This window comes from Chenopodium album, chromosome 17 (genome assembly GCF_948465745.1).
Source record: "Chenopodium album chromosome 17, dcCheAlbu1.1, whole genome shotgun sequence".
NCBI lineage: Eukaryota > Viridiplantae > Streptophyta > Magnoliopsida > Caryophyllales > Amaranthaceae > Chenopodium > Chenopodium album.
The window spans coordinates 18,360,344-18,378,704 of NC_137850.1; the positions used below are offsets into that span (position 1 = coordinate 18,360,344).

Consider the following 18,361-nt stretch of genomic DNA (forward strand, 5'->3'; position numbering starts at 1 on the left):
TCTCCAATTCGTAAATACCACCTCTCTTTGGAGCGTTTCTTCTTCGGCCCCCCAAGAGTAATTCTTTGCTACCTCTTCTATTGTGGCTTCAACTTGATTTTGAGGGATCTTGATTAATTGACCACCTGCCCCCGCATCCAAATTGGCTTGACATGGGCTCCAATCCGTAGTAGAAAAACCGCATGAGCAACCCTTGATTGTACTCATGGTGGGGACATGCTTGCACCAACTCTTTGAATCTCTCCCATGCTTCTCCAAGACTTTCATCGGCCTCTTGCTCAAATGATGCAATTTTCCTTCTCATTTTGGCGGTCTTCTCTTTGGAGATAAAGCGCTTCAAGAACGCCTTTACAACCTCCCTCCATGTTGTGAGAGTGTTAGGATTTTACTTGCTTTAGCCATTTCTTTGCTCGTCCGGTGAGAGATTGCCGGAAAAGGTGCATACGAATGTAGTCTTGACTCACTTCATTGGTTTGCATCATTGCGCACAATTCAAGGAATCGGTCCAAATGTTCAATAGGGTCCTCACTTGCACTTCCAGAAAATTGCTCCGATTGGACCATTCGAGTATATTGTGGATGGATTGAGAAGTTGGTTTCCGTGACGGGTAGCAAAATCCCTCCCGTGAGCTCATAATCCTCCGGATTTCCGAACTCACGAAACAAAACATCATTCTCTTGTCCCGTCATTAATTCGCGTGGTGAACTTGAAGAGTAAGTATCACTCTCACTATCAACTATATCAACAAAACCTCTTCCCTCGTCTTGATAAAGCCTACGGACTTGTCTCAAGGTTCAGTTGATTTCATGGTCAATTTGATGTGAGGGTGCTCCTTGAGACCTCCTAAGCATTCACCAAAGCTAAGCAAACAATTAGCAATGACAAGGATGATAAAATAAAAAAAAACAAAAAGAAAAGAAAGCAAAATGACTCAAACAAAAGCAATAATATTCGCTAAACAAGCCGCTTCCCCGGCAACGGCGCCAAAATTTGATCACGGGTTAAATAGGTCGTTATGCTACCACCCTAACCAAATTAATCATTTATAATACCTAAACCTACACTAAACTAGTTAGTGGCAAGTAAAGGGTCGAACCACTAGGGAAGCACGCTAATTCAACATCAAATATCACTAATGCAAGAGTGAAAAGGGGATTGTTTTGTTGGTTTTGTTGAGTAGAACACTAAAACTAAAAGTAAGCAAGAAAATGTTGATTAAAATCAATAGAAAATGACGCAGGGATACGGGGGTGTCCAATATGATTAGAAAGAGGAGAATAATGGTGATTATCATGAAACATATGCCAAAGAACACAAGGTTCTACCTAAACAATTCATTCTCATGCAATAGTCTAGGCAAATCAATGAAAGAGGTCTACACATATAAGGATCATTCTCATACATCCTATTAGTTACAATCAAATCAAGAGAATAAAGAAGCACAATCCATAAAAACTCCACTTTAATAACTCATTCTCATGCAATCATTAAAATAGAGGTGATCCTAATCTAGTTCAAATCACTTTCATGCATTTAAACTAGAAAACATCAAATAGAGTGCAACAATAATCCCAAGCTAATAAAAATCATGTCTTTAATCAATATATGGCATAAGTTCAATCCAACCATCATCATTCATCCAATATCAAATCATATCTTCCACCCCCTTCCCCTAGCTAAAAGTTTAGCCTAGAGAAGGGAGATTAAACATAATATCAAAACTAGCAATAAGCTCAAGAAACTCAAAACAAAACATGAGTGAAACCAATGAAATCAATAATAACTACATAAACTAATAAGATTGACAAAAATAAGTAACAATAAAACAAATAAATAATATTAAAGGAAAGGAGAAGAGATTACTAAAGAAGGGATTAATGAAAGATTAAAACTTGGATCCTTGCTTGATTGAAGAAAGATTAAAACTTGAGCAAAGTTGAATATAATAAAGGAAGCTTGAATAACAATCTATTTTTCTCTCTCCAGATTAGGCTAATGTTCTATGGAATTAGTACTAAGTTCATCCTCAAAAATCCCGTCAAAACGTTCTAAGATGGGACTTATATAGTCCGTACAGAGCCAGCTGAAAAAAGGAGAGGTCCGACCGAACAAAAGGGAAGGTTCGGCCGGACTACAGGGTAGGTTCGGCCGAACCATGGGTAGGTTCGGTCGAACCTCCCTGATCCTGGTCTGGTCGAACTTCTGTGGTTCGACTACTCCTGCAAAATTGCCAAATTTTGCATCTTGTCCCTGCCTCGACGTTCGGCCGAACCACTGAGCAGGTTCGGCCACACCTTGGTTCGGCCACTCCTTTAGGAGGTTCGGCCGAACCTCTTCCGAAGCATGCTTCCTTCAGCTTCCCTTGAGCTTAGCTTCCTCCTCTTGAAAATCCCGATGGTTCCTACAAAGCATAAGCATGGAAATCACAATAAAAACAAAGCAAGATGACTAAGAAAAGGGAAGATAGAGGAGAAAAAAAAGGAGGAAGAAAAAATAAGTAAAAATGCTTAGAAAAAAGGGCCAAACAAGTGCAAATGAGGGGAGAATCCTTAGAGAAAAAGGATAAATGAGTGGCATAAATGCCACTCACCTATCAAGCCTAAATTCAAATTCAAAATTCATACGCAAAGTATTAAAAGCAACCGACCTAGCGGCCGGATGATTCATCATAAATTAAAAGCTGACCCCATGGTCAGCCAAAATATTGTTAATACGCTAAACAGCCGGAGAGAGAAAAAAAAACATTGTTGTGACCCGACCCCACGGTCAGTAAAGAAACAAGGAGATACTCGGCACACAGGCCGGAAATGCATTCAGTATGGCCATACGGCCGCAGAAAAAATCAACAAATAGCTTAATTAGCCCCGGGGCCCAACTGCTTTCCATTATCATCCGCCCCTTCCTGCTCATTGACGAGATGATTAACAGTCTGGTCCTCAGCCTGGTCCCGGTGCTCCCCATCCAAGGCTCCCTCCTCCGCCCGCTCCTGCTGCTCTTGATCCAAGGCGTAAGTCGTCTGCTCATAACGATACTCCCAGATGGAGTAATTGTCATTAGGAAAGAGAGCCTTCCATGCCATCTTCATACGAGTGACACAGTCGGCCTCATTCTCCTCTATGAGCCTGCACTTCTCCTCATCAGCGCGCTTCTCATACTTGGATCTGAGCTGCTCCTTCTGGTTAGCAAGTTTTTTCTTTAAGTTCTCGACCTGACGATGGAGACTGGTGGTGTCTCTGTCGATGTCTTGTAACTTGCCAAGCTCCACCTTGGTCGCCTTCAGCTCCCCTTTGAGCTCAGCCACCTTTTGCTGAGCCGCCTCCAAATCTTTCTTGACCTGCAGGTTGGCAGCCGCCTGAGAATACAGGATATCCCCAATTAGCAACTCATTCTTGTTAACATCATATTGCTCTCTGTTAAGATTGGAGGCGGCCCTAAGGTTGGCAGCTCTTACCTCTTTGGTCTTCTCGTTGAATGGCTTTTTGAGCCCATTCACTCGCAGCATAGCCTGCATCCGGACAAGAGATAAGGGCCGTTAGCAAAACAAGCGGTCCAAATGAGATTGTACTCACCTCAGCGAGAAGAGCAAGGATAGCATCCAGGTTCATGCTGCCAACTCCCTGGATGGAGTCTCGCTGCTCAACAATGACCCCCTTTCGGAGCATTTCCTTAGCAATTTCTCTAAGGTGTGGAGCTTGGGAGGGGGCTTCTGCATAACAAGAATCAAGTTGGGTGTTAGAGTGTACACATCCGGCATGAAAAGAGAAAACAAGACTGGGTGATTGTATGTATACATCCGGCAAAAGATAGAATAAATTTGGGTGTTACTAGACATACATCCGGCATAAGCAAAAAGACCGCATGATAAGCTATACTTAGCTAAAGTACCTGAGATGACAACCAGGTCCTGGGCCTGCTTGCCGTGGCGCTTGTCAGGGGAGCCTGCTCCAGCAGACAGCGAATCCTTGGAAGCTTTGGATTCGGACGCCTGCTTTAGAGTAGAAAGAGCAGCCGGCGATTTACCGCCGGTGGAGGGGTAAGACTCGGAGTTGCTGGCGGAGGGCTTGTGAGCCACAGTCTTCCGGGAGCGCTTGGAAGGAGTCGGCCCCGCCTCCTCCGCAATCCGCTTGGGGGGCTTAAGGTTCACCCTAGGGATGACCGGAGGCTTTACTGAGCCCTCCTGTACAAAAACTCAAAAGTTAGTAAAGTTATGGTTAAGTTAATGAGAAAAGGCCGGATGAAAAAGACTTACATGCTCAAGCTGCTCCCGCTTGAAGATCTGATTTTTCTTGTTCATTATCTGGCGGTAGGCGGAGGCGGTGCTCTAGGTTTTTTGTTTGGGGTAAGCTAAGACATTGCTTCTTCTGCAAAAGGGCCGGATGGGTGGTTAGAAAACAACAATCAAAATTTTTGCTATAAGCATGCATGATATAACCCCCATCCGTCTACCCACCTTTTCCTTTCTCTAAGCTCAGGCCACAGGCGGCCAAATAGGTCGAGTCCTTGAGCCATTCATACCGGGGGATGTAGCTGTTGAATTTGATTTCCTTCTCAGAACCCCCCTCTACCGCCTGAACTTCTACCTTAAACAAACCAGGATCAAGAATTTGATCCCAACTTTCTTCAGTGACAGGCGGTAGAAGGGCCTTTTGGCCTAAGAGATAGGGGTTCTGGTTTCAAGAGTTGAACTTGGCATTCCGGCTGGTGTATGGGGAGGTGATTATGTAGAATTTTTTCCTCCAATCCTTCCACTTGGACTCCTTCCCAAGTGTCATCATGTACCCCTTATTGCTAGTAAGGGTGTACCAGTCGGGGCCAACTGACTGAGGGGCTTTGCTCAGGTAGTTCATAGAGGCAAACGCCTTAAAGCTAGGTTCAACGTTCTGCATCCTGCAGGCAGCTACATACCCTAGGATGTTCACCCACGAATTTGGGGTGAGTTGCCACACCCCCAGGCGGTACCCATCTAGGATCGCCTCTATGGCTGGATCCAAGGGAAATCTCAGGCCCGCCTGTATCACTGCGGCATAGCAGCCAAATCCAGTGTCCTTATAGCTTTGGTTAAGGGGCTAGACAACAGCATCCGTCAAAGCTGGCACATTGACTTCATATCCGGCCCCCATGACTTACGTATCCCTAAAGTTACTCAGCCCCTTCTGCATTATTTTTTGGGTAGCCAGGGAAATGTGTGTGAAATAGGGGGTGTATTCGTCTTAAAAGAAGAGGACGCCTCACCTTGACCCCTTGCAGGGGAAGCGGGCTCCTCATCAGGCTTTTCAGACGGCTCCTGTTCAGTTTCGGAGCCGTCTGAGTCAGAGGTTGAAAGGGAGAAAGAGTGGGAAGACCCCTGGTCAGACTCAGGTTCCTGCTGACCCTGAACAACCGGCATGCCCAGGATTGAGTCATCCGGAGTGCTTGGGGTGCCTGGTTTGTCATAGTACACCTCGCCACGTCACCTCTGTGATAGGGGCAAATGTTTTGGGTAAAATTACCTTGCCAAGTGGTGGCCTGAGATTAGTACACTTGTCCGCCCAGCATTAGTTTAAACAAGACCAATTGAATGTTGACACGTGGACCCCACTATCATGTCATGGAATGGCGGCTTTCAGGCCCAATTCCCCATAAACTTGTCATAGCCCACCAAATCTAGGTCACCTGACCTAGAATAAGGGCACATTTTCCCATGACCCTATAAATAGGGAGAGATTCCCCATTATGGAAAAAGAGGATTCAATCATTTATTACCTCATCTACATTTCTCTCACATTAGAGAAAACACCTAATCTCGGGATCTGTGAAGATCTCATCTTTATCTTTTTCCGCACTTTTTACTCACTCCAACACGTTCTAACTTGATCGTCGGAGGCGGAACTCCAACCAACAGGAGTTTCCGTTGTTTTGCAGGTACAGGCCGCACCGGACCAATCTTCGAGCTGTAACTCTCCCGAGGGACTAAAAACACCCAAAAACTTTCATTTGATTCAAAGAGCTTTGTTGAATGCATTTGACTTTCATTTGCTTCAAAGAGCTTTGTTTGAATGTGTTTAACTTTCATTTGATTCAAATAGATTTGTTTATTCCATTAGACTTTTATTTGCTTCAAAGAGCTTTGTTTAAATGTGTTTGACTTTCATTTGATTGAAATGGCTTTGTTGAATGCATTTGACTTTTAGTTGCTTCAAAAAGCTTTATTTGAATGTGTTTGACTTTCATTTGATTCAAATGTCTTTGTTAAATGCATTTGACTTTCATTTGAGTGAAAAAGCTTTGTTTGAATGTGTTTGACTTTCATTTGATTCAAACAGCTTTGTTCAATGCATTTGACTATCATTTGCTTCAAAGAGCTTTGTTTGAATATGTTTGAGCTTCACTTGATTCAAATAGCTTTGTTAATTGCATTTGACTTTCATTTGCTTTAAAACGCTTTGTTTAAATGTGTTTGACTTTCATTTGATTGAAATAGCTTTGTTGAATGCATTTGACTTTCATTTGCTTCAAAAAGCTTTGTTTGAATGTGTTTAACTTTCATTTGATTCAAAGTGCTTTGTTGAATGCATTAGACTTTCATTTGCTTCAAAGAGCTTTGTTTGAATGTGTTTGACTTTCATTTGATTCAAACAGCTTTGTTGAATGCATTTGACTTTCATTTGCTTAAAAAAGCTTTGTTTGAATGTGTTTGACTTTTAGTTGATTCAAATGGCTTTGTTAAATGCATTTGACTTTCATTTTCTTCACAGTGCTTTGTTTGAATGTGTTTTACTTTCATTTGATTCAAATAGCTTTGTTGAATGCAATTGACTTTCATTTGCTTCAAAATGCTATGCTTGATTGTGTTTGACTTTCATTTGATTCAAACAGCTTTGTTGAATGCATTTAACTTTCATTTCCTTCAAAGAGCTTTGTTTGAATATGTTTGACTTTTATTTGATTGAAATGGCTTTGTTGAATGCATTTGACTTTCATTTGCTTCAACAAGCTTTGTTTGAATGTGTTTGACTTTCCTTTGATTCAAATAGCTTTGTTGATTGCATTTGACTTTCATTTGCTTCAAAATGCTTTGTGTGATTATGTTTGACTTTCACTTGATTCAAACAACTTTGTTGAATGCATTTGACTTTCATTAGCTTCAAAAGGTTTATTTGAATGTGTTTGAATTTCATTTGATTCAAATAGCTTTGTTAAATGCACTTGACTTCCATTTGCTTTAATAAGCTTTGTTTAAATGTGTTTGACTTTCATTTGCCTTAAAAAGCTTTGTTTTAATGTGTTGACTTTCATTTGATTCAAATAGCTTTGTTGGAATGTGTTTGACTTTCATTTGATTCAAATAGCTTTGCTCATTGCATTTGACTTTCATTTGCTTCAAAAAGCTTTGTTTGAATGTGTTTGACTTTCATTTGATTGAAATGGCTTTGTTAAATGCAATTGACTTTCATTTGCTCTTCAACAAGCTTTGTTTGAATGTGTTTGACTTTCATTTGATTCAAATAGCTTTTTTCATTGCATTTTACTTTCATTTGCATCAAAAACTTTTGTTTGAATATGTTTTACTTTCATTTGATTCAAATAGCTTTGATGAATGCAATTGACTTTCATTTGCTTCAAAATGCTTTGTCTGATTTTATTTGACTTTCATTTGATTCAAACAGCTTTGTTGAATGCATTTGACTTTCATTTGAGTAAAAATGCTTTGTTTGAATGTGTTTGACTTTCATTTGATTCAAATAGTTTTTTTGTATGCATTTGACTTTCATTTGCTTTAAAGAGCTTTGTTTGAATGTGTTTGACTTTCATTTTATTCAAATAGCTTTGTTGATTGCATTTGTTTTTCATTTGCTTCAATCAGATTTGTTTGAATGTGTTTAACTTTCATTTGATTTAAATAGCTTTGTTGAATGCATTTGACTTTCATTTTCTTCAAAAAGCTTTATTTTAATATGTTTGACTTTCATTTGGTTAAAATAGCTTTGATAAATGCATTTGACTTTCATTTGCTTCAAAGAGCTTTCTTTGAATGTGTTTGACTTTCATTTGATTCAAATAGCATTGTTGATTGCATTTTACATTCATTTGCATCAAAAAGCTTTGTTTGAATGTGTTTGACTTTCATTTGATTCAAATAACTTTGTTGAATGCATTTGACTTTCATTTGCTTCAAAAATCTTTATTTAAATGTGTTTGAGTTTTATTTGATTCAAATAGCTTTGTTGAATGCATTTGATTTTCATTTGAGTCAAAAAGCTTTGTTTGAATGTGTTTGACTTTCATTTGATTCAAATAGCTTTGATGAATGCAATTGACTTTTATTTGCTTCAAAAGGCTTTGGTTGATTTTGTTTGACTTTCATTTGCTTCAGAGTGCTTTGTTTGAATGTGTTTGACTTTCATTTGATTGAAATGGATTTGTTGAATGCATTTGAACTTCATATGCTTCAGAAAGCTTTGTTTGACTGTGTTTTACTTTTATTTGATTCAAATAGCTTTGTTGATTGCACTTTACTTTCATTTGCATCGAAAAGCTTTTTTAAATGTGTTTGACTTTCGTTTGATTCAAATATTTTTGTTGAATGCATTTCACTTTCAATTGCTTTTTGATTCAAAAAGCTTTGTTTGATTGTGTTTGACTTTCATTTAACTCAATTACCTTTGTTGAATGTGTTTGACTTTCATTTGACTCAATTAGCATTGTGGAATGCATTTGACTTTCATTTGATTCAAAAAGCTTTGTTTGAATGTTATTGACTTTCATTTGATTCTAAAAGCTTTGTTAAAAGAGTTTGACTTTCATTTGACTTAATTAGCTTTGTTGAATGCATTTGACATTCATTTGATTCAAAAAGCTTTGTTTGAATGTGTTCGACTTTCATTTGACTCAATTAGCTTTGTTGAATGTGTTTGACTTTCATTTGACTCAATTAGCATTGTGGAATGCATTTGACTTTCATTTGATTCAAAAAGCTTTGTTTGAATATATTTGACTTTCATTTGATTCTAAAAGCTTTGTTGAAAGTGTTTGACTTTCATTTGACTCAATTAGCATTGTTGAATGCATAAGACTTTCATTTGATTCAAAAAGCTTTGTTTGAATGTGTTCAACTTTCATTTGACTCAATTAGCTTTGTTGAATGTGTTTGACTTTCATTTGACTCAATTAGCATTGTGGAATGCAATTGACTTTCATTTGATTCAAAAAGCTTTGTTTGAATGTATTTAACTTTCATTTGATTCTAAAAGCTTTGTTGAAAGTGTTTGACATTCATTTGACTCAATTAGCTTTGTTGAATGCATTTGACATTCATTTGATTCAAAAAGCTTTGTTTGAATGTATTTGAATTTCATTTGTTTCTAAAAGCTTTATTGAAAGTGTTTGACTTTCTTTTGACTCAATTAGCTTTGTTGAATGCATTTGACTTTCATTTAATTCAAAAAGCTTTGTTTGAATGTGTTTGACTTTTATTTAACTCAATTAGCTTTGTTGAATGTGTTTGACTTTCATTTGATTCTAAAAGCTTTGTTGAAAGTGTTTGACTTTCATTTGACTCAATTAGCTTTGTTAAATGCATTTGACATTCATTTGATTCAAAAAGCTTTGTTTGAATGTGTTTTACTTTCATTTGACTCAGTTAGCTTTGTTGAATGTCTTTGACTTTCATTTGACACAATTAGCATTGTGGAATGCAATTGACTTTCATTTGATTCAAAAAGCTTTGTTTGAATGTATTTGTCTTTCATTTGATTCTAAAAGCTTTGTTGAAAGCGTTTGACTTTCATTTGACTCAATTGGCTTTGTTGAATGCATTTGACTTTATTTGATTCAAAAAGCTTTGTTTGAATGTGTTTGACTTTTATTTAACTCAATTAGCTTTGTTGAATGGGTTTGACTTTCATTTGACTCAATTAGCATTATGGAATGCAATTGACTTTTATTTGATTCAAAAAGCTTTGTTTGAATGTATTTGACATTCATTTGATTCTAAAAGCTTTGTTGAAAGTGTTTGACTTTCATTTGACTAAATTAGCATTGTTGAATGCATTAGACTTTCATTTGATTCTAAAAGCTTTGTATGAATGTGTTTGACTTTCATTTGATTCTAAAAGCTTTGTTAAAAGTGTTTGATTTCATTTGACTCAATTAACTTTGTTGAATGCATTTGACTTTCATTTGATTCAAAAAGCTATGTTTGAATGTGTTTGACTTTCATTTGACTCAATTAGCTTTGTTGAATGTGTTTGACTTTCATTTGACTCAATTAGCATTGTGGAATGCAATTGACTTTCATTTGATTGAAAAAGCTTTGTTTGAATGTATTTGTCTTTCATTTGATTCTAAAAGCTTTGTTGAAAGCGTTTGACTTTCATTTGACTCAATTGGCTTTGTTAAATGCAATTGACTTTATTTGATTCAAAAAGCTTTGTTTGAATGTGTTTGACTTTCATTTGACTCAATTAGCTTTGTTGAATGTGTTTGACTTTCATTTGACTCAATTAGCATTGTGGAATGCAATTGACTTTCATTTGATTCAAAAAGCTTTGTTTGAATGTATTTGACTTTCATTTGATTCTAAAAGCCTAGTCTAAAGTGTTTGACTTTCATTTGACTTTATTAGCTTTGTTGAATGCATTTGACATTCTTTTGATTCAAAAAGCTTTGTTTGAATGTATTTGACTTTCATTTGATTCTAAAAGCTTTGTTAAAAGTGTTTGACTTTCATTTGACTCAATTAACTTTGTTGAATGCATTTGACTTTCATTTGATTAAAAAAGCTTTGTTTTAATGTGTTTGACTTTCATTTCATTCGATTAGCTTTGTTGAATGTGTTTGACTTTCATTTGATTCTAAACGCTTTGTTGAATGCATTTGACATTCATTTGATTCAAAAAGCATTGTTTGAATGTATTTGACTTTCTTTTGATTCTTAAAGCTTTGTTAAAAGTGTTTGACTTTCATTTGACTCAATTAGCTTTGTTGAATGCATTTGACTTTCATTTTATTCAAAAAGCTTTGTTTTAATGTGTTTGACTTTCATTTCACTCTATTAGCTTTGGTGAATGTGTTTGACTTTCATTTGATTCTAAACGCTTTGTTGAAAGTGTTTGACTTTCATTTGACTCAATTAGCTTTGTTAAATGCATTTGACTTTCATTTGATTCAAAAAGCTATGTTTGAATGTGTTTGACTTTCATTTGACTCAATTAGCTTTGTTGAATGTGTTTGACTTTCATTTGACTCAATTAGCATTGTGGAATGCAATTGACTTTCATTTGATTCAAAAAGCTTTGTTTGAATGTATTTGTCTTTCATTTGATTCTAAAAGCTTTGTTGAAAGCGTTTGACTTTCATTTGACTCAATTGGCTTTGTTGAATGCAATTGACTTTATTTGATTCAAAAAGCTTTGTTTGAATGTGTTTGACTTTCATTTGACTCAATTAGCTTTGTTGAATGTGTTTGACTTTCATTTGACTCAATTAGCATTGTGGAATGCAATTGACTTTCATTTGATTCAAAAAGCTTTGTTTGAATGTTATTGACTTACATTTGATTCTAAAAGTTTTGTTGAAAGTGTTTGACTTTCATTTGACTTAATTAGCTTTGTTGAATGCATTTGACATTCATTTGATTCAAAAAGCTTTATTTGAATGTATTTGACTTTCATTTGATTCTTAAAGCTTTGTTAAAAGTGTTTGACTTTCATTTGACTCAATTAACTTTGTTGAATGCATTTGACTTTCATTTGATTAAAAAAGCTTTGTTTTAATGTGTTTGACTTTCATTTCACTCAATTAGCTTTGTTGAATGTGTTTGACTTTCATTTGATTCTAAACGCTTTGTTGAAAGTGTTTGACTTTCATTTGACTTAATTAGCTTTTTTAAATGCATTTGACTTTCATTTGATTCAAAAAGCTTTGTTTGAATGTGTTTGACTTTCATTTGACTCAATTAGCTTTGTTGAATGTGTTTAACTTTCATTTGACTCAATTAGCATTGTGGAATGCAATTGACTTTAATTTTATTCAAAAAGCTTTGTTTGAATGTATTTGTCTTTCATTTGATTCTAAAAGCTTTGTTGAAAGCGTTTGACTTTCATTTGACTCAATTGGCTTTGTTGAATGCAATTGACTTTATTTGATTCAAAAAGCTTTGTTTGAATGTGTTTGACTTTCATTTGACTCAATTAGCTTTGTTGAATGTGTTTGACTTTCATTTCACTCAATTAGCATTGTGGAATGCAATTGACTTTCATTTGATTCAAAAAGCTTTGTTTGAATGTTATTGACTTACATTTGATTCTAAAAGTTTTGTTGAAAGTGTTTGACTTTCATTTGACTTAATTAGCTTTGTTGAATGCATTTGACATTCATTTGATTCAAAAAGCTTTATTTGAATGTATTTGACTTTCATTTGATTCTTAAAGCTTTGTTAAAAGTGTTTGACTTTCATTTGACTCAATTAACTTTGTTGAATGCATTTGACTTTCATTTGATTAAAAAAGCTTTGTTTTAATGTGTTTGACTTTCATTTCACTCAATTAGCTTTGTTGAATGTGTTTGACTTTCATTTGATTCTAAACGCTTTGTTGAAAGTGTTTGACTTTCATTTGACTCAATTAGCTTTTTTAAATGCATTTGACTTTCATTTGATTCAAAAAGCTTTGTTTGAATGTGTTTGACTTTCATTTGACTCAATTAGCTTTGTTGAATGTGTTTAACTTTCATTTGACTCAATTAGCATTGTGGAATGCAATTGAATTTAATTTTATTCAAAAAGCTTTGTTTGAATGTATTTGTCTTTCATTTGATTCTAAAAGCTTTGTTGAAAGCGTTTGACTTTCATTTGACTCAATTGGCTTTGTTGAATGCAATTGACTTTATTTGATTCAAAAAGCTTTGTTGAATGGGTTTGACTTTCATTTGACTCAATTAGCATTATGGAATGCAATTGACTTTTATTTGATTCAAAAAGCTTTGTTTGAATGTATTTGACATTCATTTGATTCTAAAAGCTTTGTTGAAAGTGTTTGACTTTCATTTGACTAAATTAGCATTGTTGAATGCATTAGACTTTCATTTGATTCTAAAAGCTTTGTATGAATGTGTTTGACTTTCATTTGATTCTAAAAGCTTTGTTAAAAGTGTTTGATTTCATTTGACTCAATTAACTTTGTTGAATGCATTTGACTTTCATTTGATTCAAAAAGCTATGTTTGAATGTGTTTGACTTTCATTTGACTCAATTAGCTTTGTTGAATGTGTTTGACTTTCATTTGACTCAATTAGCATTGTGGAATGCAATTGACTTTCATTTGATTGAAAAAGCTTTGTTTGAATGTATTTGTCTTTCATTTGATTCTAAAAGCTTTGTTGAAAGCGTTTGACTTTCATTTGACTCAATTGGCTTTGTTAAATGCAATTGACTTTATTTGATTCAAAAAGCTTTGTTTGAATGTGTTTGACTTTCATTTGACTCAATTAGCTTTGTTGAATGTGTTTGACTTTCATTTGACTCAATTAGCATTGTGGAATGCAATTGACTTTCATTTGATTCAAAAAGCTTTGTTTGAATGTATTTGACTTTCATTTGATTCTAAAAGCCTAGTCTAAAGTGTTTGACTTTCATTTGACTTTATTAGCTTTGTTGAATGCATTTGACATTCTTTTGATTCAAAAAGCTTTGTTTGAATGTATTTGACTTTCATTTGATTCTAAAAGCTTTGTTAAAAGTGTTTGACTTTCATTTGACTCAATTAACTTTGTTGAATGCATTTGACTTTCATTTGATTAAAAAAGCTTTGTTTTAATGTGTTTGACTTTCATTTCATTCGATTAGCTTTGTTGAATGTGTTTGACTTTCATTTGATTCTAAACGCTTTGTTGAATGCATTTGACATTCATTTGATTCAAAAAGCATTGTTTGAATGTATTTGACTTTCTTTTGATTCTTAAAGCTTTGTTAAAAGTGTTTGACTTTCATTTGACTCAATTAGCTTTGTTGAATGCATTTGACTTTCATTTTATTCAAAAAGCTTTGTTTTAATGTGTTTGACTTTCATTTCACTCTATTAGCTTTGGTGAATGTGTTTGACTTTCATTTGATTCTAAACGCTTTGTTGAAAGTGTTTGACTTTCATTTGACTCAATTAGCTTTGTTAAATGCATTTGACTTTCATTTGATTCAAAAAGCTATGTTTGAATGTGTTTGACTTTCATTTGACTCAATTAGCTTTGTTGAATGTGTTTGACTTTCATTTGACTCAATTAGCATTGTGGAATGCAATTGACTTTCATTTGATTCAAAAAGCTTTGTTTGAATGTATTTGTCTTTCATTTGATTCTAAAAGCTTTGTTGAAAGCGTTTGACTTTCATTTGACTCAATTGGCTTTGTTGAATGCAATTGACTTTATTTGATTCAAAAAGCTTTGTTTGAATGTGTTTGACTTTCATTTGACTCAATTAGCTTTGTTGAATGTGTTTGACTTTCATTTGACTCAATTAGCATTGTGGAATGCAATTGACTTTCATTTGATTCAAAAAGCTTTGTTTGAATGTTATTGACTTACATTTGATTCTAAAAGTTTTGTTGAAAGTGTTTGACTTTCATTTGACTTAATTAGCTTTGTTGAATGCATTTGACATTCATTTGATTCAAAAAGCTTTATTTGAATGTATTTGACTTTCATTTGATTCTTAAAGCTTTGTTAAAAGTGTTTGACTTTCATTTGACTCAATTAACTTTGTTGAATGCATTTGACTTTCATTTGATTAAAAAAGCTTTGTTTTAATGTGTTTGACTTTCATTTCACTCAATTAGCTTTGTTGAATGTGTTTGACTTTCATTTGATTCTAAACGCTTTGTTGAAAGTGTTTGACTTTCATTTGACTTAATTAGCTTTTTTAAATGCATTTGACTTTCATTTGATTCAAAAAGCTTTGTTTGAATGTGTTTGACTTTCATTTGACTCAATTAGCTTTGTTGAATGTGTTTAACTTTCATTTGACTCAATTAGCATTGTGGAATGCAATTGACTTTAATTTTATTCAAAAAGCTTTGTTTGAATGTATTTGTCTTTCATTTGATTCTAAAAGCTTTGTTGAAAGCGTTTGACTTTCATTTGACTCAATTGGCTTTGTTGAATGCAATTGACTTTATTTGATTCAAAAAGCTTTGTTTGAATGTGTTTGACTTTCATTTGACTCAATTAGCTTTGTTGAATGTGTTTGACTTTCATTTCACTCAATTAGCATTGTGGAATGCAATTGACTTTCATTTGATTCAAAAAGCTTTGTTTGAATGTTATTGACTTACATTTGATTCTAAAAGTTTTGTTGAAAGTGTTTGACTTTCATTTGACTTAATTAGCTTTGTTGAATGCATTTGACATTCATTTGATTCAAAAAGCTTTATTTGAATGTATTTGACTTTCATTTGATTCTTAAAGCTTTGTTAAAAGTGTTTGACTTTCATTTGACTCAATTAACTTTGTTGAATGCATTTGACTTTCATTTGATTAAAAAAGCTTTGTTTTAATGTGTTTGACTTTCATTTCACTCAATTAGCTTTGTTGAATGTGTTTGACTTTCATTTGATTCTAAACGCTTTGTTGAAAGTGTTTGACTTTCATTTGACTCAATTAGCTTTTTTAAATGCATTTGACTTTCATTTGATTCAAAAAGCTTTGTTTGAATGTGTTTGACTTTCATTTGACTCAATTAGCTTTGTTGAATGTGTTTAACTTTCATTTGACTCAATTAGCATTGTGGAATGCAATTGAATTTAATTTTATTCAAAAAGCTTTGTTTGAATGTATTTGTCTTTCATTTGATTCTAAAAGCTTTGTTGAAAGCGTTTGACTTTCATTTGACTCAATTGGCTTTGTTGAATGCAATTGACTTTATTTGATTCAAAAAGCTTTGTTTGAATGTGTTTGACTTTCATTTGACTCAATTAGCTTTGTTGAATGTGTTTGACTTTCATTTCACTCAATTAGCATTGTGGAATGCAATTGACTTTCATTTGATTCAAAAAGCTTTGTTTGAATGTTATTGACTTTCATTTGATTCTAAAAGCTTTGTTGAAAGTGTTTGACTTTCATTTGACTTAATTAGCTTTGTTGAATGCATTTGAAATTCATTTGATTCAAAAAGCTTTGTTTGAATGTATTTGTCTTTCATTTGATTCTAAAAGCTTTGTTGAAAGCGTTTGACTTTCATTTAATTCAATTGGCTTTGTTGAATGCATTTGACTTTATTTGATTCAAAAAGCTTTGTTTGAATGTGTTTGACTTTCATTTAACTCAATTAGCTTTGTTGAATGGGTTTGACTTTCATTTGACTCAATTAGCATTGTGGAATGCAACTGACTTTCATTTGATTCAAAAAGCTTTGTTTAAATGTATTTGACTTTCATTTGATTCTAAAAGCTTTGTTTAAAGTGTTTGACTTTCATTTGACTTAATTAGCTTTGTTGAATGCATTTGACATTCATTTGATTCAAAAAGCTTTGTTTGAATGTATTTGACTTTCATTTGATTTTAAAAGCTTTGTTTTAATGTGTTTGACTTTCATTTCACTCAATTAGCTTTGTTGAATGTGTTTGACTTTCATTTGATTCTAAAAGCTTTGTTAAAAGTGTTTGACTTTCATTTGACTCAATTAGCTTTGTTTAATGCATTTGACATTCATTTGATTCAAAAAGCTTTGTTTAAATGTATTTGACTTTCATTTGATTCTAAAAGCTTTGTTGAAAGTGTTTTACTTTCTTTTGACTCAATTAGCTTTGTTGAATGCATTTGACTTTCATTTGATTCAAAAAGCTTTGTTTGAATGTTTTTGACTTTCATTTAACTCAATTAGCATTGTTGAATGTGTTTGACTTTCATTTGATTTTAAACGCTTTGTTGAAAATGTTTGACTTTCATTTGACTCAATTAGCTTTGTTAAATGCATTAGACATTCATCTGATTCAAAAAGCTTTGTTTGAATGTGTTTGACTTTCATTTGACTCAATTAGCTTTGTTGTATATGTTTGACTTTCATTTGACTCAATTAGCATTGTGGAATGCAATTGACTTTCATTTGATTCAAAAAGCTTTGTTTGAATGTATTTGTCTTTCATTTGATTCTAAAAGCTTTGTTGAAAGCGTTTGACTTTCATTTAACCCAATTGGCTTTGTTGAATGCATTTGACTTTATTTGATTCAAAAAGCTTTGTTTGAATGTGTTTGACTTTCATTTAACTCAATTAGCTTTGTTGAATGGGTTTGACTTTCATTTGACTCAATTAGCATTGTGGAATGCAACTGACTTTCATTTGATTAAAAAAGCTTTGTTTAAATGTATTTGACTTTCACTTGATTCTAAAAGCTTTGTTTAAAGTGTTTGACTTTCATTTGACTTAATTAGCTTTGTTGAATGCATTTGACATTCATTTGATTCAAAAAGCTTTGTTTGAATGTATTTGACTTTCATTTGATTTTAAAAGCTTTGTTAAAAGTGTTAGACTTTCATTTGACTCAATTAACTTTGTTGAATGCATTTGACTTTCATTTGATTAAAAAAGCTTTGTTTTAATGTGTTTGACTTTCATTTCACTCAATTAGCTTTGTTGAATGTGTTTGACTTTCATTTGATTCTAAAAGCTTTGTTAAAAGTGTTAGACTTTCATTTGACTCAATTAGCTTTGTTAAATGCATTTGACTTTCATTTGATTCAAAAAGCTTTGTTTGAATGTGTTTGACTTTCATTTGACTCAATTAGCTTCGTTAAATGTGTTTGACTTTCATTTGACTCAATTAGCATTGTGGAATGCAATTGACTATCATTTGATTCAAAAAGATTTTTTTGAATGTATTTGTCTTTCATTTGATTCTAAAAGCTTTGTTGAAAGTGTTTGACTTTCATTTGACTCAATTAGCTTTGTGGAATGCAATTGACTTTCATTTGATTCAAAAAGCTTTGTTTGAATGTATTTGACTTTCATTTGATTCAAAAAGCTTTGTTGAAAGTGTTTGACTTTAATTTGACTCAATTAGCTTTGTTGAATGCATTTGACATTCATCTGATTCAAAAAGCTTTGTTTGAATGTATTTGACTTTCATTTGATTCTTAAAGCTTTGTTAAAAGTGTTTGACTTTCATTTGACTCAATAAGTTTTGTTGAATGCATTTGACTTTTATTTTATTCAAAAAGCTTTGTTTTAATGTGTTTAACTTTCATTTCACTCAATTAGCTTTGTTGAATGTGTTTGACTTTCATTTGATTCTAAACGCTTTGTTGAAAGTGTTTGACTTTCATTTGACTCAATTAGCTTTGTTAAATGCATTAGACTTTCATTTGATTCAAAAAGCTTTGTTTGAATGTGTTTGACTT

General features: G+C 33.5%; 1 non-coding gene across 1 annotated transcript; it reads left to right on the forward strand.

The window, feature by feature from the left end:
- Nucleotides 1-201: 201 nt before the first annotated feature.
- On the forward strand, nt 202-307 carry LOC145590298 (small nucleolar RNA R71). Its single transcript, XR_014101934.1, has one exon. It is a non-coding gene; the product is annotated as a small nucleolar RNA R71 (small nucleolar RNA).
- Nucleotides 308-18,361: the final 18,054 nt, after the last annotated feature.